Source organism: Carcharhinus amblyrhynchos, chromosome 30 (genome assembly GCF_965287045.1).
Source record: "Carcharhinus amblyrhynchos chromosome 30, sCarAmb.v2.hapA, whole genome shotgun sequence".
Lineage (NCBI taxonomy): Eukaryota > Metazoa > Chordata > Chondrichthyes > Carcharhiniformes > Carcharhinidae > Carcharhinus > Carcharhinus amblyrhynchos.
In genome coordinates, this window is record NC_137353.1 from 33,832,031 (window position 1) to 33,858,100 (window position 26,070).

At 48.8% G+C, this 26,070-nt stretch overlaps 1 protein-coding gene across 1 annotated transcript in view; it reads left to right on the forward strand.

Moving 5' to 3' along the window:
• The first annotated feature begins 1,230 nt into the window (after positions 1 to 1,230).
• The window catches only part of alpl (alkaline phosphatase, biomineralization associated), a 99,862-nt gene continuing 75,022 nt past the window's right edge, over positions 1,231 to 26,070 (forward strand). The window contains exons 1-2 of the mRNA XM_080215506.1: positions 1,231 to 1,342; positions 14,010 to 14,121. The gene's annotated coding sequence lies outside the window, so the exon portion shown is untranslated. The remainder of the gene's footprint in view (positions 1,343 to 14,009; positions 14,122 to 26,070) is intronic.

Consider the following 26,070-nt stretch of genomic DNA (forward strand, 5'->3'; position numbering starts at 1 on the left):
ATGGGGGGAGAGGGTGGGAAGAGGGGAGAGGGAGGTCAGAGAGGCGGGGAGAGGATGGAGAGGGGAGAGGGAGGTCAGAGAGGCGGGGAGAGGATGGAGAGGGGAGAGGGAGGTCAGAGAGGCGGGGAGAGGATGGAGAGGGGAGAGGGAGGTCAGAGAGGCGGGGAGAGGATAGAGAGGGGAGAGGGAGGTCAGAGAGGCGGGGAGAGGATGGAGAGGGGAGAGGGAGGTCAGAGAGGCGGGGAGAGGATGGAGAGGGGAGAGGGAGGTCAGAGAGGCGGGGAGAGGATGGAGAGGGGAGAGGGAGGTTGGAGAGGGGGGGAGAGGGTGGGAAGAGGGGAGAGGGAGGTCGGAGAGTGGGGAGAGGGTGGGGAGGGGAGAGGGAGGTCAGAGAGGCGGGGAGAGATGGGGAGGGAGGGGAGAGGGAGGTTGCAGATGGGGGAGAGGGCGGGAAGAGGGGAGAGGGAGGTCGGAGAGTGGGGAGAGGGTGGGGAGGGGAAAGGGAGGTCAGAGAGGCGGGGAGAGATGGGGAGGGAGGGGAGAGGGAAGTTGGAGATGGGGAGGTGGCAGGAAGAGGGGAGAGGGAGGTCGGAGAGTGGGGGAGAGGGTGGAGAGGGGAAATGGAGGTTGGAGATGGGGGAGAGAGGGCGGGAAGAGAGGGAGAGGGTGGGGAGGTGGCAGTGGGGGGTGGGGGAGGAGGGAAGGGAGGAACAAAATCAGAAATTGACCATGTTGTGCTGGGGGAATGTGAGACTAGCAGCTATATGTGTGTGTGTGTGTGTGTGTGTGTGTGTGGGGGGGGGGGGGGGGAGGGGGACTGCTCATATGGCGATGAATGGGGAACAGGGTTCCTCGTCACCACAGACAGCAGCTGAGACTGCTCCAGCTTCAGAGAATGTGTCCCATCGCCAACTCACACTCTCCAGGAGCAGGGCAGGTACCGGGTTGCAGAGTGTCTGGGTTTGGACCAGCCGGAGGCTGCCAGCACAGGGGCAGCTTCACCTCTTGTGTGTGCGGAGTTTTGGGCTCCCAGTGAAGGCAGTCACCGGTGCTGAGCAGCAGATGGAGCTCCGCCTTCGAACAAGTCCCTCTTGCACAGCATTCACCGCCGGGGGGTGGGAGAGGCAGCCCCAGACAAAGTGGCACATTGCTGGAACCTCCTTCTTCCCAAGGGCAGGGAGACTCCGGCACTGAGTGAGAGAGGGAGAGGAGGGGAGGGGGGGGGGGGGGGAAACAGCCCTTTATAAAGGACTCACATCAGATCCTCAGCACCGTCCACACCGACTTCAACTCACTCACTCACCCACCCAGCGGACTGACTGCAAGACTAACTCCAAGACAGGTGAGTTGCTGCTGCTAACCCTTCCAAATATTTGAATGGACTTGCTCAGTCACTCTTCTCCTGCAACTGTCTCCCATTTGACAGCTTACCTGAATTCCCAAATAAATCCCATTTCATTATTCTGTCCCTGTCTCTTAAAGCAGCCAAGGGTTTGATATGAAATGCTTGTAGCGTTCGGGATAGATTTTTAGAAATGAAATATTGGGCTGGAAATGTGTGACAGGTGATATTATTCATTTAATATCTCGCGAAATCGACTTATGAAAACAGACAGTTCTTCAGAGACAGGGAGGGGAATAGATCTTTTGAAACAAGTTTAAAGTATTCGGGGAAAGACCCTTGAGATTATTAAATTCTACAACATTTTCCTCTGATTCTCAATAATATTCCCGCTTTTAATTCCAAAGATTCTCTGAATCTATTGCCGTCCACAGATATAAATATTTAATATATGTAAATATAATATGCTAACATCTTTTTCCTAGTCTTTTAATATTTCTGAGTCTGGGAGTGCCAAACTCTTTGACAAACGGTCGCCTGGACTCGAAACGCCGGCTCTTTTCTCTCCTTACAGATGCTGCCAGACCTGCTGAGATTTTCCAGCCTTTTCTCTTTCGGTGTCAAACCTTCGTTCACTTTCTGCCCATGATGTCTCACTGACAAGTCCTCAATTTCACCAGCCAGAATGAAACAAAATTCAACAAAAACTGCAAATGGGAGAAATCTGAAATTGCGTGAGATTAGTTACACCGTCCAGCTATAGGGGGGGAATGCATTGGAAATTGAAGGGTGTGTGTGTGTGGGGGGGGGGAGGCATCTGTCTGCCCCCCTTTGTCCAATTTAAGGATTGGATAAAGAAGAAAGAAAGGATGGAGAACCAAATGAGGTGAATTTGAGTTAAATCAGAGTGGCACTGCTGCCTCACAGCGCCAGGGACCCGGGTTCAATTCCCGGCTTGGGTCACTGTCTGTGCGGGGTCTGCACATTCTCCCCGTGTCTGCATGGGTTTCCTCCGGATGCTTCGGTTTCCTCCCACAGTCTGAAAGATGTGCTGGTTAGGGTGCATTGGCCGTGCTAAATTCTCCCTCAGTGTCCCTGAATAGGTGCTGGTGTGTGGCAACTCAGGGATTTTCACAGTAACTGCATTGCAGTGTTAATGTAAGCCTACTTGTGACACTGATAAATAAACTTTAAAATCAGGCACAGATAGGGAAATACAGAGAGGGAAGGAAACAGCATCAGGTGAGAGCGAAAAATAAGACAGAATGCAAAAGCAAGAAACAAAATCTTAATTCATTCTCCATCCAAAGTTTTAAGTTTTATTTATGAGTGGCTTACATTAACACTGCAATGAAGTTACTGTGAAAATCCCCTAGTCTCCACACTCCAGCACCTGTTCCGATGCACTGCAAGAATTGATTTGATTTATTATTGTCGGGTGTACTGGGGACGCAGTGAAAAGTATTGTTTCTTGCACGCTATACAGACAAAACATACTGTTCATAGAGTACATAGGGGAGCAGGAAAGGAGAGGAGGCAGAATGTAGTGTTACAGTCATCGCTAGGGTGCAGAGAGAGATCAACTTAATGCAAAGTAGGTCCATTCAACAGTCTGATGAAGGCAGGGAAGTTGGTTAGTATGTGACTTAGACTTTTATGTGTTTTTCCCCATGGAAGAGGATGGAAGAGAGAATGTCCGGGGCGTGTGGAGCCCTCGATTTTCCGCGGCAGCGGGGAGTGTAGATGGAGACAATGAATGGGAGGATGGTTTGTGTGATGGACTGGGGCTTAGTTCACGACCCTTTATAGTTGATTATGTGCAGGAAAGAGACGCAACAGTTTAAAGTGACAGACGAAAGGTCATCCTAACTCAAAACATTGGCTCTACTCTTCCTCCACGGATGCTGTCAGACTTGCTGAGATTTTCCAGCGCTTTCTGGTTTTGTTTCAAATTCCAGCACGCACAATAATTTGATTTCTATCTTAAGAGTTTAAATTGTTCCCTCCCTGGGGCAGAGAGGTTAATTGGCATTGCATGTTGTTCAAAGGATAATTAGAAGCCCTCACTTTCTGTGGAGGAATTGATGGGAAAGCGATGTGCAAATCCAGCGAGATCTTAAAATGTGCAGGCTGGCAGAGGGCGAGATGCCAGTCGCAAAGGGCAGAGTGGCACAAACCTACCAGCACGATCTGGAGGTTCGCGATTTATGGAGTCTCTCTGAGCTAATTTGTTCACCATCATTAACATGCAGCCACATTTCCGAGAGGATCTAGCTGGAAGGCAGTGTTTGTGTTTTTGTGAGCGGGACCCTTGCCCAGTGACAGGGAAAGTGGCTGTAAAGAGACCTGTGGAAACCCCTAGCCAAAGATCAAGCCCAGTGTCGAGGCGGAGGGACTCGGGGATAGCCTGAGTTCGGCAGAGATGGGCAGAGTGGTTTCAGATAGACTGAAAGGTGAAATTATTCTTTAACTCTCTTGCGTTGCTGTCACCCCGGGTTTGAGTGAGAAAGTCTTGTGTCCCTAGCTCAGCAATTTACTCTGGAATTCAAACGGCGGGTAGTCTTGCTGGAAAGGTGGTCTCGGTTCACTAACCAGTCACATCTGATCTGCTTGTTTTCTGCTATTTTGGTTTCAGCTTTCAACCACATGCTTTCAGCATTCTGCACAGAGCTTTCCTGTCCCACTCACCTCGGGAATCATAGCAGTCGGAATATGCACCATGCAAAAACCCATTGATCTCTGGTACTTTTCCCAGCCTTGGGGTGAGTGTGGGCAAAAAATCCCTCCCTCCGCCTCAGCAGCTGCATGCACCATGTGCAAGTGCCTTGGTAATTTTCCCTCTCTCCGCCTTTTGTCGCAGAGCTTTCTCCACGGATAGTCCTGGTGGAAAACCCTCCCTGAACTTCCTTGCTTATATCCAAATTCCTTTCCTGCTGCCCCTCACGGTGCCCATGCCAGCTGACATTCTGCCAGGGTTATGCTTCTTTTGCAAATGTAGTGATCGCTCTCCTCCACAAAACGCCGCCCTCAAGGCAGCTCTGCCCTTGCCAATGAACTGCTTCCACCCTTCTGCCACTGGAACCCTGGGGCAACCCTCCAGACTAGCTTATTTCATATTTCTTCCAATCATCCAGCCTAAGCTTAATTCTTCACTGTCAAAATCTTTGAGCTCATCCAACACTCTATCATGTACACTCCTTAATTTAGAACTGTTTGTCTATCCCTGTGACCACCCACCCCCCCACCGGCTCTGAGTCCCCTGAGGTCCCAAGCTTAGGGTTGTTGACCTTGTTCTAAATCCCTTCACGCATGGCATCACCCCCCCCCAGTCTCTTCACCCTCCTCCCAGCTCTGTCATCCCATTCCACGCTCTATTTTTTTTCCCTTTTGCATCCCTTCTTTCTCAGCCACACTTGATGCCTGCAGCTGCCAAGGCATCTACGCCTTGTGCTCAAGGATTCACTTCCATGTTCGCAGTGCTGCTCAGTCCCCTTCTCCCCTCTCCTTAAAACCCAGCTCTCTGGATCAGCATCTCCTTTGGTTCAACAGGGACACTTGGCAGGGGTGGGGGGTGGGGGGGCAATGGGTAACGGTGCCCTGGTGGTAATGTCACTGAACCAGATGCCCAGGACAATGCTCAGGGTTCACAGGTTCAAATCCCACCATGGCCACTGGTGGAATTTAAATCTAGTTCATAGAACCTGGAACTGAAAGTTAGACCCCAGTAGTGGTGACCGCGAAACTATCATTGACCCGGGTTCGATTCCCAGCTTGGGCCACTGTCTGTGTGGAGTCTGCATGTTCTCTCTGTGTCTGTGTGGGTTTTCTCCGGGTGCTCCGATTTCCTCCCACTGTGCAAAGATGTGTGGGTTAGGTACCCTCCCATGTACCCGAACAGGCACCGGAGTGTGGCAACTAGGGGATTTTCATAGTAGGTTCATTGCAGTGTTAAGGTAAGCCTATTTGTGACTAATAAATTAACTTTTCGATTTGATTTATTATTGTCACATATATTAGCACACAGTGAAAAGTTCAATAATAGATCAAATCAAATCAACTTTAACTTTGATTGTCATAAAAACCCATCTGGTTCACTAATGTCCTTTAAGGAAGGAAATCTGCCGTCCTTACCCGGTCTGGCCTACATGTGACTCCAGAGCCACAGCAATGTGGTTGACTCTCAACTGCCCTCTGAAATGACCTAGCAAGCCATTCAGCTCAAGGGCAATTAGGAATGGATAATAAAAGCCACCCACTTCTCACTGAAAGAAAATGTCAGTATTTTTCCTAATTTCACCTGTCGAGTGCTTTGACCTGTTTATTTATTTATTAGTTTCACAATTAGGCTTATATTAACACTGCAATGTAGTTATTGTGAAAATCCCCTAGTCGCCACACCCCGGCTCTGGTACACTGAGGGATAATTTAGCACGGAGAACATGCCTAACCAGCACCTCTTTAAGACTGTGGGAGGAAACCGATGCACCTGGAGGAAACCCATGCAGACACGGGGAGAACATGCGCAGACAATCACCCAAGCCGGGAATCGAGCCCAGGTCCCTGACGCTGTGAAGCAGCAGTGCTAACCACTGTGCCACCGTGCCGCCCCCTGGTATAAATAGTGGACATGCTCCTCTATCTGTGAAGGACAGAGCCCCACGTACACAGGTTTATTTTTTTTTTCTCCTTGCCACCCACTATGCCACCCATTTTTTCTACTTTTCTAGATGAAGGAGCTGTGCAAAGACACGATTTTGTTGGTTAGAAACATAGAAAAAGTACAGCACAATACAGGCCCTTCAGCCCACAAAGCTGAGCCGAACACGTCCCTACTTTACAGATTACTAGGCTTACCTATAACCCTTTATCTTAATAATGATTAATAGTTCCACTTTCTCGTGTAATCTTGACCTGTTCAAAGCACTGCTGACAACTCCTAAGATGGAGCTCAATTCTGCAAATTTGCACTTATCTAGCTGGGTGGAGTTTGTCAATCTCACTACAAGGAATTATTATTAGCACTGTGGGGCTGCTACTTGCCTGGTGGGGAATCCCTGGGCCCTCAAAACCTATGAAAGCCGCAAGTTGAAAAGGAACCCAGAACTAGTATAATTACTGGTCGCGTCGATGGGATAAAAAAGACACCCACGCAAACAAATTCAACTCTGGGATGTAAAAGGTGAGTTACAGTTGGAAAAAAGAAACACAACTAAAGAGAGGTTAGAATTTTTAGCACGGCCAATACACCTAACTCGCTCACCTTTGGACTGTGGGAGGAAACCGGAGCGTCCGGAGGAAACCCACGGGGAGATTGTGCAGACTCCGCACGGACAGTGACCCAAGCTGGGAATCGAACCTGGGTCCCTGATGCTGTGGGGCAGCAGTGCTAACCACTGTGCCACCACATGGTTGTGAAGCAACATTCTAGCAACGATGGTCTCTTTCCATTCTACGGTTCCGTGAAGAGGTTCGGTTGGTTTTTTTTATTCATTCATGAGACACAGGCATCGCAGGCTGGCCACCATCTGTTGTTGCCCTTGTTGAAATGGCAATTGAAAATCAGCCAAGTTGTTATGGTCCTGGAGTCAGATTTGGCCAGACCAGGTAAGGATGGCAGATTTCCTTCCCTAAAGGACATTAGTGAACCAGTTGTGTTTTTCCGACAATCAACAATGGTTTCATGGTCATCAGTAGATTCTCAATTTCAGATTTTTTTTAATTGAATTCTGATCTGCTGTGGCGGGATTCGAACCCGGGCCCCCAAAACATTAGCTGAGTCGCTGGATTAATAACCCAGTGATAATGCCACCAGGCCATCACTTCCCTGGTGGAGCCGGTACCGATTTCGAAAGATCCCATCAAGACGGGACTCACAAACTGACACTGGAAGCAGAAAAGGAGGATGCCAAACTGGATACTGAGGCTGGAGACAAGAAGGCAGTGATTTCTGAATGGAAGAGAAAGCCACTTTCTCGAAGGAAATTTCATCTGGCTGTCAAATGAGAAAACATGACGAGAAGTACCCAAAACCATTGAACCTTTGGCCAGATATAGTAATCCAGGCATCGTGCCATGGGCACTGGCACTGACGAGTGTTGTGTTCACCCACACACAAATTGGTTCACCTCACTTAAAGGAGTTTGGCTTAACTTGTTACGTCCGACATGACGCTTGTGATGTGTGGGAATGCTAAAGGAGCGTTGGGGTGAACGAGGTTCAGGAGACGCGGGAATGGTCGGTAGCGAGTCGGAGAGGGGGCACAGAGAGGAGAGGAACACTTTCATTTATGTCGAACCTTTCCTGGCTTTGGGATATTTCAAGTGGCTTTTTAGAACACGTGGTAAGACTGTGGGAAAGGCAGCAGCCAACTTGTACAAAGCAAACTCCCACAAACAGCAGCAGGCTCACAACCAGATCATTGTCTTTGGTGACATAGGTTGTGGAATGCATATTGGTCAGGACATTCTCTGGAAAATTGTGCCAACTTCTGTTCCATCCACTCGCGGGGACAGATCTGGCTCTGGTTTAATGTCTCGCCTGAAAGAAAGACAGTATCCCCAACAGTGCAGCACTCCCTCAGTGCTGGCACTGGGGCATAAGAACATAAGAAATGGGAGCAGGAGTAGGCCATCTAGCCCTTCGAGCCTGCCCCGCCATTCAATAAGATCATGGCTGATCTGATAGTGGATCAGTTCCACTTACCCGCCTGCTCCCCATAACCCTTAATTCCCCTGTCTACCAGAAATCTATCTACCCGTGACTTAAACATATTTAACGAGGTAGCCTCCACTGCTTCAATGGGCAGAGAATACCAGAGGTTCACCACCGTCTGAGAGAAGAAGTTCCTCCTCAACTCTGTCCTAAATTGACTCCCCCTTATTTTGAGGCTGTGCCCTCTAGTTCTTGTTTCCATTCTAAGTGGAAAGAATCTCTCTGCCTCTACCCCGTCCAGCCCCTTCATTATCTAATATGTCTCTATAAGATCACCCCTCAGCCTTCTAAACTCCAATGAGTACAGGCATATCAGCCAAGATTTTGTGCCCTTGTCTCTGGAGTGGGATTGGAAGCACAGACATTCAGCCTCAGATGGGAGTGCTGAGTGAGGTGAAGGTACACGGTGGGGAAGGGTGAATGACAAAGCATCCCCTCCAGTGTCTTTTCCAAACGGGTACTGCAGGGCTGAGATTCTGTTCAGCCACTTCCATTAATAATGGGGTTGATGCAGTGGCTTTAATAAACTTGCGGATGGTTCTTGTCATGGCCAAGCTTGGCTCAGAGGGTGGGCAGGGATTGGTTGCAGAATTTCCCTGAATTGTAATGTATCCCTTGTCGGTGATGGGCTTCGGTATGTCCTGAGGATGTGAAAGGCGCTACATAAAGGAACCATCTCTCTCTTGTGTGATTCCTCACATGGGAGTCTGGGGTATGTTGTAGGTCTCTATAACCAAACCACAAGGTTCAGAGTTTGACTTGCCAGTTTAAGTCACAAGTTCTGAAATGTGATGATCTGAGGAATTGTCAGATGAGTAAAAGCCCATGGTTTATCTGGCTCCACTTTTACCATCCTGCTGGATCCAATAATCATAGAATCCCTACAGTGAAGAAGGAGGCCATTCAGCCCATCAAGGCTGCACCAACTTTCTGACAGAGTATCCCACTCAGGCCCTATTCCCATAACTCCACTATGTACCTCTTTAATCCCCCCAATTTATAAATCTTTGGACACTAAGGGGTAATTTAACATGGCCAATCCACCTAACCTGCACATCTTTGGACACTAAGGGGTAATTTAACATGGCCAATCCACCTAACCTGCACATCTTTGGACACTAAGGGGTAATTTAGCATGCTCAATCCACCTGACCTGCACATCCTTGGACACTAAGGGGCAATTTAGCATGGCCAATCCACCCAACCTGCACATCTTTGGACACTAAGGGGCAATTTAGCATGGTCAATCCACCTAACCTGCACATCCTTGGACACTAAGGGGCAATTTAACATGGCCAATCCACCCAACCTACACATCTTTGGACACTAAGGGGCAATTTAGCATGGCCAATCCATCTAACCTGCACATCTTTGGACACTAAGGGGCAACTTAGCATGGTCAATCCACCCAACCTGCACATCTTTGGACACTAAGGGGCAATTTAACATGGCCAATCCACCTAACCTGCACATCTTTGGATGCTAAGGGGCAATTTAACACGGCTAATCCACCTAACCCGCATATCTTTGCGCCGAGGGAGGAACACAGTAAAAAGTCTGACAACACCAGGTTTTAGTCCAACCTATTTATTTGATAATATACTCACTAGCTTTCGGGGTTACCCCCTTCGTCAGGTGAATGGAGAGTTCTGGCCTCAGACAGAGCATATAAAGCACAGACAGTTTAGAGATTACTGATTAAAATGCGAATCCTTACACCTAACCTGCTGTTCAAGACCTGAAGTGGCTGATAATGTGAGTGGAAGGAGCACTGATCACAGTTTAAGGAGATGTGTATTGTCTCCAGACAGTACAGTACAGGGAGGAAACCAGAGCATCCGGAGGAAACCCATGTAGACACGGGGACAATGTGCAAACTCCACACAGACAGTGACCCGAGGCTGGGAAACGAACCCAGGTCCGTGGTGCTGTGAGGCAGCAGTGCTAACCACTGTGTTACCGTGTCACCCTTAATAATGACTAATCACCGGAGTTAATCTCGATCAGCGAATCTACAGCAGACCCAGACACGATACAAGGAAAATCCCGGTTATGGGAAGCAGGGAACTGTTCCTCTCAGAGACACAAACATTCTTGTTCAACTGTGTTCAGATCAACGTCCACCAGGAGTTCCTTTAAATGTCTAAATCAGTGCTGATTCTTTATGTGAAAAGCGGGCTGACAGTGTTACTCCTTCCACCTCCTGTAACATTCTTGGCTAATTATAAAGTGCTACACACAATGTTACTTTCGAAACACGTAATTTTGCTGCCACTCTCTGGCCGTACGGAGCCTGTTATGGTTTGATGTCAGACACAACTATGGTTATAAATGCTGGCTGTTGAGGTAACACTTGTGCGAGGAATAGATTCTGATCCCACGAGAGCTGTCTTCCCACTTACTAGTCGGATTCTTGGATGCCTGGTCTCCGAAATCAAAAAAAAGATATTCTTCTCAACAACAAAGTGAGGAAACTCGCAGAGTTCCAAATGACTCCACTTTCTTCCTGAATTATTCACGGAGACTTGAAAATTCTTTTTGAGTTTGAGGCGTGGATGGGAAATATCCCCCGTGCTGGGCTTTGTATGTTTCGACTGCACAAGGAAAATTATGGATGCGAGCTCCCTGCAGTTTTCCAAATGGATAAGATAGTTCAGTGGACAAACCACAAATTCCTCACAAGTGTTTTGGACAGTGCAAAGAATGATCTGTGGGTTAGGTGAACTGGCCATGCTAAATTCATAGAAATCCTACAGTGTAGAAAGAAGCCATTCTGCCCATCGAGTCTGTACCGACCACAATCCCACCCAGGCCCTACCCCCATATCCCTACATATTTTACCCACTAATCTACGCATCTCAGGACACTAAGGGGCAATTTAAGCATGCCCAATCAACCTAATCCGCACATCTTTGGAGTGTGGGAGGAAACCGGAGCACCCGGAGGAAACCCACGCAGACACGAGGAGAATGCGCGAACTCCACACAGACAGTGACCCGAGCCGGGAATCGAACCTGGGTCCCTGGAGCTGTGAAGCAGCAGTGCTAACCCACTGTGCCGCCCTTGGTGTACCCGAAAGCGCCGGAGTGTGGCGACTAGGGGATTTTCACAGTAACTTCATTGCAGTGTTAATGTAAGCCTACTTGTGACACGAAGAAATAAACTTAAAACATATTGCTTTCCAACGAAATTGTACATTCACCCCCAAAGAAGAATTAGTTTTCTGAGTTGGGTATTTTAATGTTTATTCATTAGTGTCACTGCAATGAAGTTACTGTGAAAATCCCCCAGTCGCCACTGCCCGGCGCCTGTTCGGGTACACTGCGGGAGAATTTAGCACGGCCAATCCACCTAACCAGCACGTCTTTTGGACTGTGGGAGGAAACTGGAGCACCCAGAGGAAACCCACACAGACATGTGGAGAATGTGCAGACTCCGCACAGACAGTCGAACCCTGGTCCCTGGCACTGTGAGGCTACCTACTGTGCCACTATGTGTATTCAAAGATCCTGCCTTGTGTTTTACAGTCTGACAGCAGGGGGATGAAGCAGGTTCAGGGGTAGGAGTGAGGGTGGGGAGTCGTGGGGTTGACATCAGAAGAAGATCATTCAGCCCATCAAATCTGCTGTTCCATTCGACGAGATCATGAATGATCTGATGTGATGATCCTCAACTCCACCTTCCTGCCTTACCCCCATTACCCTTGCCCATTCTGTAAACGTCTAACCCTGATTCCCTTGCTGATTAAAAACCTATCCGTCTCAACCTTGAATATACTTAACAACCCAACTTCTACGGTAAAGAATTCCACAGATCCTCAGAGAGAAGAAATTCTTCCCCATCTCTATCTTAAATGGTCCACCCTTTATTCTGAGATGATCACCTCTAACGCTAGATGTCCCACAATGGGAAGCAACTGCTTAACATCAACCAGATAAAATCCCCTGGGAATCCAATAAGCCTCAGTAAGCTCGCCTCTCATTCTCCTAAACTCCACTGAGCGCAGGTCCAACCTCTCCTCAGAACAAAATCAATTAATAAGATGAATGAGAAGGAGGAGAAATGAGAAAGACAGCGTAAGAGAGAAAGAACGAGAGGGGCGAAAGAGGAATGACTTAGAGAGAAACTTGGAAAGAGATCTAGGAAGGGAACAGGAAAATGTGAATAAAGGAGTGAAGGGGTGAAATAGGCAATGAAAGAGCAGGGGGACCGAGAGCCAGGGAGGGAGGGAAGAGATAACAAGAGTTAAAATTTGAGACGGAAGGGATGGAGGATGGGGGACAGAATGAGAAGGAGAGGGGGCACAAGGTGGATGGAGATTGAGAGAGATAATGACAGCCAGGGAAGTAAGGGAAACAAGGGGGAATTTTTACACAGGAATTGAAGCGGGCAGGACCATGCAAAGGTTTGTTGACCCCGAGCGGGATTTTCCAACCTTGGGGCGAGAAAGGCCAGAAAATCCCGCCGGATTCGAGGGAATGGGTGAAACAGAATGTATGAGCTGTCGTGCTAAGTTAGATATTTTGCAGGGTGTGCCTGTTCACAGCTGTGGCTCTTTGTCAATGTGCTATGTTTCTTCCTGGCTTTTGAAGTGCAAAAGATTGACCACTTGAGGTTTATATTGCGGTGCAGGGCTGTTCGGCTGAGGATTTTTGAAACCACAGGTCTATGTCATCTCAGGAACTGGTGTCTGTTTTGTGAGACTTTCCTGCTCTCTTTCGTAAAGTTTTTTAAAGTTGATTTATTAGTGTGGGCTTACATTAACACTGCAATGAACTTACTGTGAAAATCCCCTAGTCGCCACACCCCAGTGCCCGTTTGGGTACACTGAGGGAGAATTTAGCCTGGCCAATGCCCCTAATCCACATGTCTTTTGGACTGTGGGAGGAAACTGGAGCACCCAAAGGAAACCCACGCAGACATGGGGAGAACATGCAGACGCTGCACAGACAGTGGCCCAAGCCAGGAATCGAACCCGGGTCCCTGGCGCTGTGAGGCAGCAGTGCTAACCACTGTTTCGCCACTGTGTCCATTCTCCAGTGTTTTCTTTGACCCCCTATCCAGGCACCTTGCTGACCAACCCGACTGGCCCACAGACCCTTGGCAATACATCCCAGACTGTATCATTACAGCCAGGAGCTCTCTTTGTTAACATCCACCAACAAAGGAAGTTCTGAATTGAAAATAACCAAATCCACCAAGCAGAAAATCATTTCAGGTCATTCTTGAAAATCATTTGCTTCTTCAATAGGAGTTCTTTGTGCTCTTTGATGAGAAGGAATTAGCAGAAAGTGAGACAGAAAGGTCTTTTTAACTGAAACACGAGGCCAACAATGGGTGGCACAGTGGCACAGCGGTTAGTGCTGCTGCTTCACAACTCCAGGGACCCGGGTTCGATTCCCGGCTCGGGTCACTGTCTGATTGCACATTCTCCTCGTGTCTGTGTGGGTTTCCTCCAGTTTCGTCCCACAGTCCAAAGATGTGCGGGTTATGTGGGTTGGCCATGCTTAAATTGCCCCTTAGTGTCCTGAGATGCGTAGGTTAGAGGGATTAATGGGTAAAATATGTAGGGATATGGGGCTAAGGCCTGGGTGGGATTGTGGTTGGTGCAGACTCGATGGGCCGAATGGTCTCTCTCTGTACTAGAACATAGAACCCTACAGTGCAGAAAGAGGCCCTTCGGCCCATAGAGTCTGCGCTGAACACAATCCCACCCAGGCCCTACCCCAATATCCTTACATATTATACCCACTAATCCCTCTAACCTACACATCCCTGGACACTAAGGGGCAATTTCTTAGCATGGCCAATCAACCTAACCCACACATCTTTGGACTGTGGGGGGAAACCGGAGGAAACCCACGCAGACACGGGGAGAATGTGCAAACTCCACACAGGCAGCACTGTCGGGGTTTGTGTGAACAATGAGCTGAGGTCTATTCTGTTCTGATTTCAGGCCGAACATCGCTATCCTTCTTGTACGTCTGCCACTATAGACCAGCCGACGCGCGGGACAGCGACCCACACTGCTTGTATCGCAGGAAGATTACAATCTAACGACCAGAGAAGTAAGCTTTGTTCCTCCTTTTTAATTAAATCTGTGCCAGCCCAGCTCTGCTCCATGTGGAGATTTCCCCGTTAAGTGTTAGCATCTTCACACTTTCTTTGTTGCCAGCCTTTCCTTCTGAGACCGCCTGTTGTTCCTTGCCCCCTTACCACCCACCCCCCACCCCCTTCCGCCAACATCAGGCAGTGCCAGCTTCAAGGAATACATTCTCCCTCAAACGTGCTTGCCACCTCCACCTGGTATTTCCCCAGAGCAAAGAGATCGCTCACTATCCCACTTACAGGGACAAATTTTACCACCCAGCTTGCCACGGGAATCAGAGCGGGCACGAGGCGGACCATGTACGTTGACCTTGGGCGGGATTTTCCGGTTTTGGGGAGAGCACGGCCAGAAGGTCCCAACCGTAGAATCCCTACAGTGCCGAAGGAGGCCGTTCAGCCCGTTGGGTCTGCACTGACTCTCTGACAGAGTACGTTACCCAGGCCCTCTCCCTCCCCCATCCTTGTAACTGCAACCCCACACACGTACCATGGTCAATCCATCTAACCTGCACATCTTTTGAACGGTGGGAGGAAACCGGAGCACCCGGGGGAAACCCACGCAAACAATGGGGGGAATGAGAAGATTCTACACAGACACTGACCCAAGCCAGGAATCGAACACGGGGTCCCTGGAACTGTGAGGCAGCAAGTGCTAACCACTGTGCCACCCTCAAAAGGTTGAGTTCTTTTGCCACTCTGGGAGCTGATATTGCTCACACATTGGTGAGTTGAGTTAGTATCTAGGCTAAGGAGACAGTGGGAAGCTGGCACCAGGATAACTGGCATTGACGTTGGCACCAGATGTCACCCAGATTCTCCCTAATGAACCCTGGGTGGTATTTTCTGATCGCCCTCCCCCCAAGACTGGAAGATCCCACACGAGTTCAGTGGATCTTTGCACCGTTGGTGTCCTGCCGACTACGACTCCTGTGGTAGGCGGGAGGGGAAGATTCTACCCGTCTTCCAGTCTTGGGGGAGGGCGGCCAGAAAATCCCGTCCAGGGTTCATTAGGGGAATCTGGGTGACATCTGGTGCCAACGTCAATGCCAGTTATCTTGGTGCCAGCTTCCCACTATGTCCTTAGCCTAGATACTAACTCAACTCAGCAAAATGTGAACAATATCAGCTCCCCGAGCAGCAAAAGGACTCAACCCTTTGAGGGTGGCACAGTTGTTAGCTCCCTCACAACTCCAGGGACCCCGTGTTCGATTCCCGACTTGGGTCACTGTCTGTGTGGAATCTCCTCAATCCCCCTCGTGTTTACGTGGGTTTTCTCCGGGTGCTCCGGTTTCCTCCCACAGTCTAAAGAGTGCGTTGTAAGGTAGGTCGCTGAGACAGAGCAAGTCCCATGTTCGAATCCTGATTTCAACCAGGGGATTGATGAAGGCAGCGATGGAGAGATCAGGAATAAAGGAGGAGAGTGGTGTAGCTTTAATATTCCCGGACTAACGATCCCACGGCCCAAACGGATACTCTCATCCAGTTGGATAGGAGGAAATCCTGAGTTTAATGTACTTTATTAAATTTGGAGAAAGGCTCATTCATCACAATTAGTTGATGCCAAGTTGACGCAAGCTATTTGCTGGTGGCTGATCCTCTCTCCTAGCCCTGCTCCCTGTCAATTGACATGGTCTAAAAAGGAAAAAAAAGAAATATTTCATTGAACAGGTGATCTGAAGATGGGAGATTAAAAGATTTAAAATAGCAGGATCCCAAAAATCATGTTCTCAATTCTCGCAGGAAGGGAACCTATCAAAACTGTGGCCCTCTTGAAAGTGGGAAATCATGTTGCAGTGTATAAATCCTTACTTAGGCCACATTGGGAGTACTGAGTACCGATCTGGTCACCGCACTATCAGAAGGATGGGAGAGAGTGCAAACAAGGTTCACCTGGCCTCGAGGGTGTTGGCTACGAGGAGAGGTTGAATAAACTAGGATTGTTTTCATTGGAAAGACGGAGGGGAGACCTGCTAGAGGCGACAAGATTATGCGAGGCAAAGACAGGGTGGATAGTCAGAGGCTGTTTCCCAGGAAATGTTTATGACAAAGGAGGTTCAATGTGAGAGGGGGAAGGTTTAAGGGAAATGTGCCAGGGAGGTTTTTCAAGCAGAGAGTGATGGGTGCCTGGAATGACAGGGGGGGTGATGGAAGCAGGCACACTAGCAATATTTAACAGGCATATTAGCACAGTGGTTAGCACAGCGGCACAGTAGCACAGTGGTTAGCACTGCTGCTTCACAGCTCCAGGGTCCCTGGGTTCGATTCCCGGCTCGGGTCACTGACTGTGTGGAGTTTGCACATTCTCCTCGTGTCTGCATGGGTTTCCTCCGGGTGCTCTGGTTTCCTCCCACAGTCCAAAGATGTGTGGGTTAGGTTGATTGGCCGTGCTAATGTTGCATATTAGTGTCCAGGGATGCACAGGTTAGAGGGACATGGGGGTAGGGCCTGGGTGGGATTGTGTTCGGTGCAGACTTGATGGGCTGAAGGGTCTCTTTCTGCACTGTAGACTTCTATGAATCTGGTTGGGTGCATGAACAGAGTGGGAATAGAGGAATGTGGACCGAGTAAGGGTAAAAGGTTTTTATTTAAAGTTTAGTTAAGACTTTATGATCAGCGCAGGCTTGGAACCAAAGGGCCTGTGCTGTACAATTCTTTGTCCTGTATTCAATTCAGCTTTAGTTCTGTAAAAGGTGGTCTATGTATAAGTCCCATTTATTTCATTATTTTTTAAACTTTGTAAGTTACATCTATTTTGTGGATTGCGCCTCCTGTGTTTCTGAAGTTACATGGTGCGTTTTGTGACAAAAATAATCTTAGCTCCTGAATAGAATCTGATTTACATGCATACGCCAAGTTGTTCTTTTAAAGTGGAGGATTGGCTGTTCCAGCTGTAATTAACCTGAGGAACTGCGCACGTCAGGCGCAGAGTTGTGAATTGAGGAGAGCAAAGTCCATTCTGCGTCCAAACCTCTCTGCTTTCCAATTCTTTTACAAGTTCACTGTAAATACATTCGGTCCACTGATTATTTCCTTCCTGGCTGAATCAAGCACCCTTTTCCATGAGGTGCACGGTGCAGCTAATGAAGGGAACGTCGTGGCCCGGATTCTCCAATCCCGATCGCCAGCGAGAACGGAGAATTTGGTGCTCAGCCAAATCTCCGTTCTCTGCAGCGGGACTGGAGAATCCCAGCTGCGGGCGAGGTCGGAGAATCCCGGGCGATGTGTTCCTTCAATACACAGATCCAGTGCCTAACCTTCTCCTTAAAATCCAGGCACAGGGATTGATCATAAGATATAGGAGCAGAATTAGGCCATTTGGCCCATCAGGTCTGCACCACCAATCAATTGTGGTTGATAAGTTTCTTAACCCCAATCTCCTGCTCTTTCCCCGTAAGCTTTGATCCCCTTACCAATCAAGAACCTGTCTATCTCTGTCTTAAATACACTCAATGACTTGGCTTCACTAGCCTTCTGCAGCAATGGACTCCATAGATTCACCACCCTCTGGCTGAAGAAATTCCTCCTCATCTTGGTTCTAAGGTTTACTCTGAGGCTGTGCCCTCATATCCCAGTCTCTTCTACTAATGGAAACATCTTCTCCTATCGCTCTATCCAAACCTTTCAGTATTCTGTAAGTTTCAATGAGATCGGCCCTCATCCTTCTAAACTCCATTGAGTACAGACCCCGAGTTCTCAAAAGCTCCTCATACATCAAGCTCTTCAAACTGATATAATCTTCCAGCATCATGGTAGCACAGAACATAAGAACATAAGAAATAGGAGCAGGAGTAGGCCATCTAGCCCTTCGAGCCTGCCCCGCCATTCAATAAGATCATGGCTGATCTGAAGTGGATCAGTTCCACTTACCCGCCTGCTCCCCATAACCCTTAATTCCCTTATCGATCGAAATCTATCAACCTGTGACTTAAACATATTCAGCGAGGCAGCCTCCACCACTTCAATGGGCAGAGAATTCCAGAAATTCACCACCCTTTGAGTGAAGAAGTTCCTCCTCAACTCTGTTCTAAACTGCTCCCCCCTTTATCTTGAGGCTGTGCCCTCTAGTCCTGCTGTCCTTTCTGAGCGGGAAGAATCTCTCTACCTCTACCCTATCCATCCCCTTCATTATCTTATACGTCTCTATAAGATCCCCCCTCATCCTTCACAGTGAAGACATTTGAAAAGAATCACACATCAGTGTAGGACTAGGTTGCAAGTTGAACATCAGCATTGAAGTTTGTATCTCTGATTTTAACCTTGGTCTGATGAAGATGCCTTTTAAATGTGTCCTATCCTGTCCATAGCTACACTGGGGATATCTCGGAGAGACACCTAATTGCCCCTGTCATCTCGAGCTGCTGCTTGTTTGCGCGCTGCCATTTTGTCTTATGTTAGATTAACTTTTTGAAGGCAGACAGGACACACCATGATTCAGAGCCTAAATTAAGGTCTGTTACTCGCCAGTGTAAACGGAGAATGATTTATCCTACAAGGAGGTTGGATCATAGAATCCCTACAGTGCAGATGGTCCATCATGTCTGTACCAATTGTCTGAAGGGCACCTTACCGAGGCCCTATCCCCTTAACCCTGCGCATTCGCCCTTCACCTGCACATCTTGGGACACTAAGGGGCAATTTGAACCATAGAATCCTAACAGCACAGAAGGAGGCCATTCGGCCCATCGAGTCTGCACCAAGCATCCCACCAGGCCCTCCCCCTGCCCAAACATCCGTAATCCCACGCATTTGCCATGGCCAGTCCACTAATCTACACATCTTTGGACTGTGGGAGGAAACTGGGGCACCCAGGGAAAACCCACGCAGACGTGGGGAGAATGTGCACACTCCACTCAAACGGTGACCCAAACCGGGAATCGAACCCGGTTCCCAGCGCTGTGAGGCGGCAGTGCTAACCAGTGTGCTACCGTGCCGCCCTATGAATTGTCCATCGTGTTCAATTTTGGGAGTTTCAAGAACCGTACACATAATTGAGTCTTTTCGCTTTACACCTTTCAAAGAGGAGTCAGGAAGTTAAGAGCAGATTTCTGATCGACAAGGGAATTAAGGGTTATGGGGAGAAAGCGGGAAAGTGGAACTGATCCACTATCAGATCAGCCATGATCTTATTGAATGGCGGGGTGGACTCGAGGGACTAGATGGCCTACTCCTGCTCCTATTTCTTATGTTCTTATGTGTTGGTATTAACACCCTCTCTGTCCTTTCTAGTCTGTTGATTCAAGCAGTGAAACACTTTCTCAAAGGTTTCTGTGAAGCAGCTGACTTAGGGACGCAATGATGGAGCGTGGAATTATTGGAGCCAGGCTCTGCATGCTAATTTAACTGCCCTGTCTGTTTGTCTCAGTAATCCTTTCAGGTCTGTATCTCCGTAGCATTACAAACACTCGCAGTTGTAAAAGGACCGTACAGGGGGAGTCAATTACTTATAGATAAATCAAACGCCAAGGACAGCCCAAGTCCTTTGTGGGCGCTTTTTCAAAAGGGGAGGTCTCAACGCTTGGGACCCCCTCACAATTTGAATTTGTCTAGCCAGGAAAGCTTGAAGCTCTGTGCTGTTGTGTTCACAAAGCCTGTGGGCCAGCTCAGCTGTTCGATTGTCAGGTTAAGTTAACCTTGCGTTTATTCCGCAGTGAGCATCTCAAAGGGCCTATACCCTTCACAGCAGAAGCAAACTTGACAAGCATTGTGATTCTAATGTCGGCTGCAAGCAAAGGCGTGACTGAGCAGCAGATGGCTCATTGTATTCGGAGATCTGACCCTTCACCTCCGGAGAGTTAGGTTCAGAGGCAACCGAGGGAAAGGCAGATGGGAGGGGACCTTCTGCCCGCGTGTTGGCGCAGACAGAAATCTCAGTTGTTGGGGTCTCACCGTGAAGCCACAGTGCAGGACTGATCTCTAAAAGGGATTCAGTTTCAATTGGGGGCGGCACGGTGCTTAGCGCTGTTTCTTCACGGCGCCAGGGACCCGGGTTCGATTCCCGGCTCGGGTCACTGTCAGTGTGGAGTTTGCACGTTCTCCCTGTGTCTGCGTGGGTTTCCTCCGGGTGCTCCGGTTTCCTCCCACAGCCCAAAAGACATGCTAGTTAGGTGCATTGGCCATGCCAAATTCTCCCTCAGTGTACCAGAGTGTGGCGACTAGGGGATTTTCACAGTAACTTCACTGCAGCGTTAATGTAAGCCTACCTGTGACCGTAATAAATAAGACTTAAAAAATTTAAATTGGACTATCTTGTCATCAGGTTAATTGTAAGCATTGAGCCTTCTCCTTGCTTCAGCTATCAGGATCCAATATTGATCTTTTTAACCACTGCTCTCACTTTTAGTGGTGCCCATGGTTCCCGTTGGGTACAGTCACACTGGCCATTACGGTAACTGTCCTCATGGGCACCTCTGTCTCAGTGAGCCTAGCCTCTCATTACACAATGGCAGACTGCAGCTTGGTCAAAGTTAGTCTTGTGACTGGGGCTGGGAGAGAAACTGACTGTTGTTGTCCCTGTATTCCAGACAACAGCGAACCTCACAGGGCAAGAAGGGGCAGTTTTGTTTGCATGATGTCCTGTGCCCGATCTGTGTCCACACTGGGGATGCCGCTGTACTTTTGGTCAGTGTCTCTTCTGAAAGAACATAAGAAATAGGAGCAGGAGTAGGCCATCTAGCCCTTCGAGCCTGCCCCGCCATTCAATAAGATCATGGCTGATCTGAAGTGGATCAGTTCCACTTATCTGCCTCCTCCCCATAACCCTTAATTCCCCTGTCTATCAGAAACCTATCTACCCGTGACTTAAATATATTCAACGAGGTAGCCTCCACCACTTCAACGGGCAGAGAATTCCAGAGATAAAAGAGATGCCAAAGTCATAGAAACATAGAATCCCAACAGTGCTGAAGAAGGCCATTTGGCCCATCGAGTCTGCACCGACAACAATCCCACCCAGGCCCTATCAGTGTAACCCCACATATTTACCCTGAGAATCCCCCTGACACTAAGGGTCAATTAAACATGGCCAATCAACCTAAACCGCACATCTTTGGATTGTGGGAGGAAACTGGAGCACCCGGAGGAAGCCCACGCAGACACGGGGAGAATGTGCAAACTCCACACAGACAGTGACCCGAGCCGGGAATTGAACTCAGGTCCCTGGCACTGTGAGGCAGCTGTGCTCTTGATTCCCCGAAGACGCAGAGACCTGGGTGCGGAGGGCTACCTGCACCCAGAGATTGAGCAGAGGCATTGATGTAAATGGAAAAGCGCTTGAATATCTGCAGTATCAGAGGTTCGTAGAATCCTACAGTGTAGAAGGAGGCCATTCAGCCCATCAAGTCTGCACCGACCACAATTCCATCCAGGCCCTACCCCCATTGCCCCACGCATTTACCCTACTGGTCCCCTTGAGACTAAGGGGGAATTTAGCACGGCCAACCCACCTAATCTGCCCATCTTTGGACTGTGGGGAGAACCCGGAGGAAACCCATGCAGACACGGGAAGGATGTGCAAACTCCACACAGATAGTGAGCCAAGCTGGGATTCGAACCCAGGTCCCTGGCGCTGTGAGGCAGCAATGCTAACCACTGTGACACCGTATCCCAGCTTTTGATTCAGAATTCTGACAGTCATCCCATTTTGTGATTTGGTTTATTGCGGATTAGCCAAGGAAATGCGGCTAATCCACAGTACAACAAATCCCCAAATGGGGTGACTGCCAGCAATGCAGATTAGAAGGATAGAATGCTGGGGATATTCAGCAGCTCAGCAGTCGAGAGCAGAGGGCCTTCCTGTAACTCCAATTTGGCAGCAAGCTCTAGCGCAACCCCAGTGGCCCCAGTCGGGGGTTAAAGAATGAGAAATCGAGCTGTTAAACAGAGAGCAGCAAACTCACTCCACTGAACACAACTGCCACCTCAACTTCCTGCATGTATTGTGGCGTGGGTGGCACAGTGGTTAGCACTGCTGTCTCACAGCGCCAGGGACCTGGGTTCGATTCCTGGCTTGGGTCACTGTCTGTGCAGAGTTTGCACATTCTCCCTGTGTCTGCGTGGGTTTCCTCCGGGTGCTCTGGTTTCCTCCACAGTCTGAAAGACGTGCTGGTTAGGTGCATTGGCCATGCGAAGTTTTCCCTCAGTGTACCCGAACAGGCGCCAGAGTGTGGCGAGTAGGGGATTTTCACAGTAACTTCATTGCAGTGTTAATGTAAGCCTACTTGTGACACTAATAAGTAAACTTTAATCAAGTTTTGTGAGCCAGACACGGGGAGGGAATCATTTAACCTAACCCCTTTCAAACTTGTCCACCAATGTCTGGTATTATTCATCCACATGGGTTTACTTTTGAGCACTACTGAATAAAGAGACAGGCTGTCAAAATTTTTTGTCTTGCACTCATCAGGTCAGTTCACAAGAATATCAATTGTAAAGGTAAAATCAAATTATACTGCCTGAGAGGAGAGTGCTGATGGTTTGGCAAGAGGACTCTGATTAGTGGAGGCGTCGTCAATGAAAGTGCATTTGTGAATTGTTAGTTAACTGCCAAGTTTCTGATCAATTGCAAACCATGCAGGTCGACGCTGATTGGTCAAGACATTGCCATGGGGAATGAACTAGGGAAAGGCTGCTCCCACAAGCTCTTGCTTAGTTTCAAAGTATGCAAATGGTAGGCAGGCCCTTGGTGCCTGTAAAGGACAGAGGCCTGTATGCATGGGTTTACTTTTTCCTTTATAGAATTTTCCCATTGTGCCCACCAGGCGATCTGTAGCGGGTGACGGATGGACCATGGAAAGGTCCATTGACCCGGGGATGGATTTTCCAGTTTCGGGGCAAACGCGGTTGGAAAACTCCAACTATAATATTTGGTTGGGTTGCATATTCCAGCTCTTTCTGCATAATTAGTCTTTCATCACAAGAGTTTTCACTTTAATGCTTAATGTTTTCCTTGAACACTCCTGCCTGGATTCAGAGGAGCGACAGCCATGGAAATAATATAGCCCTATATTTGCTGTCCCGTCCGCAGGCATTGCTCCCGGGGGCATTTTGTCCCTTGCCTTCCTGGAGACAGACCATTGCTTGCCAGGGTCACCTGTATGTCCCACTGTCAGACTGTCAAGGCTGCTGCTAACCTCTCCTGAACCTGTCCCGATGTTCCTTGACCTACCAGGCAAAGTCCTTTCATTCCATGAGACGTACATAAATAGCAGTGCCTTGTCGTGCCTGCTCACTTCAGGCACAGTAAAAAGTCTGACAACACCAGGTTTTAGTCCAACCGATTTATTTGATAATAGACTCACAAGCTTTCAAGGTTTCCCTCTTCGTCAGATGAATGGAGAGTTCTGGCCTCAGACAGAGCATATAAAGCACAGACAGTTTAGAGATTACTGATTAGAATGCGAATCCTTACACCTAACCTGCTGTTCACGGGCATTCAGCCTCTGACCTTCGGGTAAGCATTCTCCAAGGCGGCCTTCACGACACACGACAGCGCAGAGTCGCTGAACAGAGACTGATAGCCAAGTTCCGCACACATGAGGACGGTCTCAACAGGGATCTTGGGTTCATGTCGCACTATCTGTAACCCCCGTGACTTGCCTGGGTTTGCAAAACCTCACTTACTGTACTGTCTGGAGACAATACACATCTCTTTAACCTGTGATCAGTGCTCCTTCCACTCACATTGTCGGCCACTTCAGGTCTTGAACAGCAGGTTAGGTGTAAGGATTCGCATTCTAATCAGTAATCTCTAAACTGTCTGTGCTTTATATGCTCTGTCTGAGGCCAGAACTCTCCATTCACCTGATGAAGAGGGAAACCTCGAAAGCTTGTGAGTCTATTATCAAATAAATCGGTTGGACTAAAACCTGGTGTTGTCAGACTTTTTACTGTGTTTACGCCAGTCCAACGCCAACATACCCACATCATGACCACTTCAGGCACACCAGCCTTCACAATGGCTCCTGTTTCTGGGTCAAAGTGTCAAGTGCCAGTTGGTAAATTAAAAATAAATGTCTTTGCCTCAGCCTCAATTGGCCAGGGGAAGCGTTGAGGCAAAGCTTAAAACATTTATTCCTGCTTTGTAACTACGAAAGGGAAACAGAATGTCCCAATGGGTGAAAAATTCTTCCTCAGAGGTGGAAACCACTGTTTGGCTGAGCTCCATTTTATCAGAGTAGTGTTTTAATGCGATGTGGGCATTGCTAGAACAGAGAAAATAAAAGCAGGAGGGGAGAATTTGGCCCTTTGAGCCTGCACTGCCATTTACATAGAACACTACAGCACAAACAGGCCCTTCAGCCCACAAGTTGCGCTGATCATAGCCCTACCTACTAGGCCTATCTATCATCCTCAATCCCATGTATTCATCCAGAAGTCTCTTAAAAGACCCCAGCGAGTTCGCCTCTACCACCACCGACGGCAGCCGATTCCACTCACTCACCACCCTCTGAGTGAAAAACTTACCCCTGACATCTCCTCTGTACTTGCTCCCCAGCACCTTAAACCTGTGTCCTCTCGTAGCGACCATTTCAGCCCTGGGAAATAGCCTCCGAGAATCCACCCTATCTATACCCCTCAACATTTTATAAACCTCTGTCAGGTCACCTCTCAACCTTCGTCTCTCCAGGGAGAAGAGACCGAGCTCCCTCAACCTATCTTCATAAGGCATGCCTCCCAATCCAGGCAACATCCTTGTAAATCTCCTCTGCACCCTCTCAATAGCTTCCACATCCTTCCTGTAGTGAGGCGACCAGAACTGCGCACAGTATTAGAATCATAGAACCCTACAGTGCAGAACGAGGCCCTTCGGCCCATCGAGTCTGCACCGAACACAATCCCATCCAGGCCCTACCCCCATATCCCTACTAATCCCTCTAACCTACACATCCCTGGACACTAAGGGGCAATTTCTTAGCACGGCCAATCAACCTAACCCGCACATCTTTGGACTGTGGGGGGAAACCGGAGCACCCGGAGGAAACTCACGCAGACACGGGGAGAATGTGCAAACTCCACACAGACAGTGACCCGAGCCGGGGACTCCAATTGGGGTCTGACAAGGGTCTTATAAAGTTGCAACATTACCTCCCGACTCCTAAGCTCAATCCCTCGATTAATGAAGGCTAGCACACCATACAGAGTAGAGTCATATAGAGTTTACAGCATGGAAACAGCAGCACTCATTATGGTCTTGGCTGATTATCTAACTCACTAGCCTTTCCCCGCCTTCCTCCCATATCTTTTGACCCCCTTTGCCCAAGTGCTGTGTCTAATCACTTCTTGAACCACCGCTGTTGCCCATTGGACTGAGTGGCTTGCTAGACCATTGCAGGGTCAGCCATTCAGTTGTGGGTCTGGAGTCACGTGTAGGCCACACCAGGTAAGGTCTTACTGATAATAACTGGGAGTTTATGAGACTGATGTCATAGGATCATAAACAGTGCAGAAGGAGGCCATTTGGCCCATCGAGACTGTACCGACCACAGCCCCACCCAGGCCCTATTCCCGTGACCCCAGGAGGTGGCGCGTTGTTTGCCAGCTCACCCGCGGGTGGCCCGCCAAGGGGTCCGGAGAATTCCGCCGGTCGGCCTGCGCCAGTCACCCCGTCCGTTCGGGCATTTCTATCATTTTAAAGTGGCGCAGCGCAGATTGGGAGCAGCTGCGGTGGGGGGGTCGGCAGCTTCAGTGCTGACAGACAGGCAGAAGCAAACTGCTGAAGGCATTTTGCAAAGTGCTTCGCGTGAGCGAACACTTGGCCCTGAGTTGACTCCCAGTTGGCCCGGGGTTGACCGCACAGCGAGGTTGTTTATTCCGACGCTGGGTCCAAAATACAACACTTCAAAATGAGGCAGCGAGCGAGGGCAGGGGTTCAGGTGAATCTATTACAAACAGGGTGACTGAATGATGGAATA